Consider the following 3,577-nt stretch of genomic DNA (forward strand, 5'->3'; position numbering starts at 1 on the left):
CAAGAGTTAAATAGGAGTAGTTAGAATGATCCTAGAAAATAGTGCTATCTTACTATCTAGTAGGACCAGAGAACAGAGTAATAGGCCTATCAACATGATTTATGATTCATGATGACAATTTTCTTTATCTTACAAACAATATGCAGATTTGCCAATTTGATGAAAAGTAGCAGAAAAAGAAATGTATTTATCATCCAAGCAAGAGTGAGCACATGAAGGTTTTCTGGTGTTGTTGTTGCTGCCTCAGAATATGCTATAGGAGGGGTGTACAGTGTTTCTGGGGCATCAATTTTGACCAGAGAGAAGTCAAAGAGGATTTTTTTCCATTTCACAGTACAAGTACTAATAGGTAGTTTGCTATGGCTAGCTTAGACCTGTAGAACTCTTTGGCCAAACCAAAACACTTCAACTTAAAACAAAAAACAAAAGATTGCTAAAGACTGACTGAATGGCTGAAACTCAGTAATCACATGGAAAATTAGAGAGAGATGGGATTATTTTGTTTGCAAGAATAGCTAGGAAGATGCTACAGAAAACAAATTTAAAAAGAGACAAGGTTGCTAGTAAAAGGTAATTTCCAGGGCCTGGGGTTTAGTTCAGTGATTCTGGTGCCTGCCTCGTAAGTGCAAGGACCTGAGTTTGATCCCCAGTAACCAAAACAAAACAACAACAACAACAACAACAACAAAACCCAGTAGACTAGAAAGGTAGTTTCCTTTTGGAAATAGTATTAAGATAAGTTCCCATCATTGGTAATGGTGAGCGTGCATGTCTCCTTAAACCCAGAGAAAGTCATGATCCATGTATTCTGATTCAAGGACATTCCCAAATTTTCTTCACCTAAGAAATTTCAGAGCACAGGAGGAATCCATTTGTATGCTCTCTGAGAGCAATGATCTTGCCTTTCTGGTCTCAGGGTCACTCCCACAATGCACAGCTATGCTGTATCCAGATTAGAAGCTCAGTATCATCCAGGGAAGAAGTGTTCCTTGGAATTACAATATCACTAGCATTGACTGAGCCTTTGCTGCAGTGAGCAAGGCACTCAGCTGGGTACTTTGTAAATAATGGCACTAATTGTGAGCAGCTGTTACTTTACAGGTAATGGGACTGAACTTCAGAGAAGATGGGCACCTCGAGCGGGGTGACATGACAGGTACAAGTGACAGGATCGGGGTCTAAAGTCCATGTTCTTTTCAGAATACACTGCGCTAAGGTAAAAATTTGTGGAGATGGGGATGTCTGAGTAACTAGTGGGTTTGGATGAGGGAATGGCTAGAATCTCTAGGAATTATTGGATTGTATTTGCAAAGACATGAAATAAGATGAGCACTGAAGAAAAAACAACATAGGGTTTTTGAGAGAAGAGAGAATGTTTCAGATTATAAAGAGCTCAATGCCATCCAGCGTATTTGTGATTTAAAACCAAATAATGGCCAATATTTGTGGCTAAAATACTGATATCTGCTGAGAGCTTGAGTCACCAATGCATAGTAGGCAAATAGTATACTCCAAAAGATACATCCAAGCCCTAACCTCTAGAACCTCAGAAAAAAATGATCTTATTTGGAATGAGAGTATTTTGCAGATGTAATGAAGGTAAGAGATCGTCCTAGATCTGACTGGGTCCTTAAACCCAGCAGTGGTGTCACAAGAGACACAAAAGAAAACAAAGACACAGGAAAGCCACGTAAAGACTGAAGCACATAATAAAGCGATGAGTTCATAATACAAGGAACACCAAGGATTACTGATGAGACCTCCGTTAGACCCTATAAAAGGAACTAACTTGGCTGATACCTTGAATTCAGACTTCTGGCCTCCAGAAATATGAACAACCAATTTCTGTAGTTTTAAGCCATCAAAATTCACGGTAATATATTACAGTAGCTCTAGGCAATTAGTACTGAATATCTGTCAAACTTATTTTGGTGGATGTATTTCCCATAGCTCTCAGGTTTCTCTCAGGGGTCCATGATGTATCTGGAGAGAAATAATTTGATGAGGGGAAATGGAGCTGGATATTCTACTTTGGACACTTGAAACATATCCCTTAATGTGGCCTTTGAGGTAATAATTTTTATGTTCTTGCTGTGAAATCTTTGAAACTGTTGTTAAAAAGCAGACCATTAGTTTGAATTCATCATTTCCTCACCAGGACTCTTCTTTTAACTCATGCTGTGACCTGACCTTAAACAATTGATTCAATGTCAATCTTCTGGTCTGTGAACCAAGACTCTGACACCAGCTGCTTCCTTCAAGACTCTCTTAGTCTTCAGAGAGACTAAGCAGTCTGGATTTAAGAAATGTAAGTCCGACTCAGCCTAAGGAACAGATGCCGCTGCTACTTCACAGAGCCCACCTCTGCCACAGTTATTGCAGCCATGTCTTTTGGTGTTACAGAGCCTGTGCTGTCCCAGAAACTGTTAAGAATAGTTGTGTCATTTTGATTGGCTTGGGAACCCACCAGCTGAGGGGATTAGTAAAACACACTTCTGGGTGTGTCTGGGTGTGCCAGGGAGGGATGACGTGAGGTTCATTTCTGGCACCTGGCCCTTTCCTTTTTTGCACTGTTCTATTTTTATGCTTCACTGCTGCCATGAACTGAACATCTTTGCTCTGCCGTGCTCTTCTACCATGATGTTCCTGCCTTGGAAGCAGCCCGCATGGACCGAATCCTCTGAAGCTATGAGCCAAATTAGACCTCCTCTCCTTTAAGTTGTGAGTGTCAGGTATGGAGTGACTGCAGCAGGAAAGTTGACGAATGCAATCCCCATAAGGGGTTAATGATCTGGCATCATAATTCTGGCACAGAATTATGATGCAATGTCTCTGTGGACACCATCAGCAAGCATGCCATAGAAACCAATCTCCAGGGTCCTCCAAGGATGCTCTGAGATATATCTTTAGTGTTGCAGTGGATTCAAAACACACATCATGGGTCTGTAATGAGAACTGAGCCACTATTTTCCCAGCTGATAGGACTACCTTGGCCTGAACTGAACTAACTGGTCCCTGAGGGCAAGAGGTACTTGAGTGCAATTCATCAATATGAATAGGCATGAAAATGAAACATGACCACCATATCAGAGGGTCTGGGCTGTGTACTGTCCAAAACCATCATTTTATTCTTGGTTCCACTCTGTTCTCATAGGGTTTAAATAAGGTATTAGCCTACAGTATTCCTCCTTTTGAAAGCATCTGCTATTTTTGCCAGGGAAGGGGAGAGATGTTCTGCTTTCAGCTCATGATGGAAAAAAGCTTTTTTTCTCTTTATTAGTGAATTCTCTAAAATATCTTGATTTTCTCATTCATTCAAGTCTTTCAGCAACTGTTTATGGGTTGTGTCTTTCAGGTATTAGAGAAACAGCAGTGATTCAATAGCTTCTCCTCATGGAGTGTGTAGTATGGTGAAGAGAAACTGATAAATGTATACTCATGCAGGTGGGAGATAAGGGCTATGAAGAAAAATCACACAACGTAGGTGGGCAGAAAGTGTTGGTTCATGTACAAGTCAGCTCAGGCTGCTGTAACAAATACCACAGATTCTATGCCTTAAACAAATAATGAAAATGTA

Source organism: Fukomys damarensis, unplaced genomic scaffold (genome assembly GCF_012274545.1).
Source record: "Fukomys damarensis isolate Sample0158 unplaced genomic scaffold, DMR_v1.0_HiC HiC_scaffold_16, whole genome shotgun sequence".
Lineage (NCBI taxonomy): Eukaryota > Metazoa > Chordata > Mammalia > Rodentia > Bathyergidae > Fukomys > Fukomys damarensis.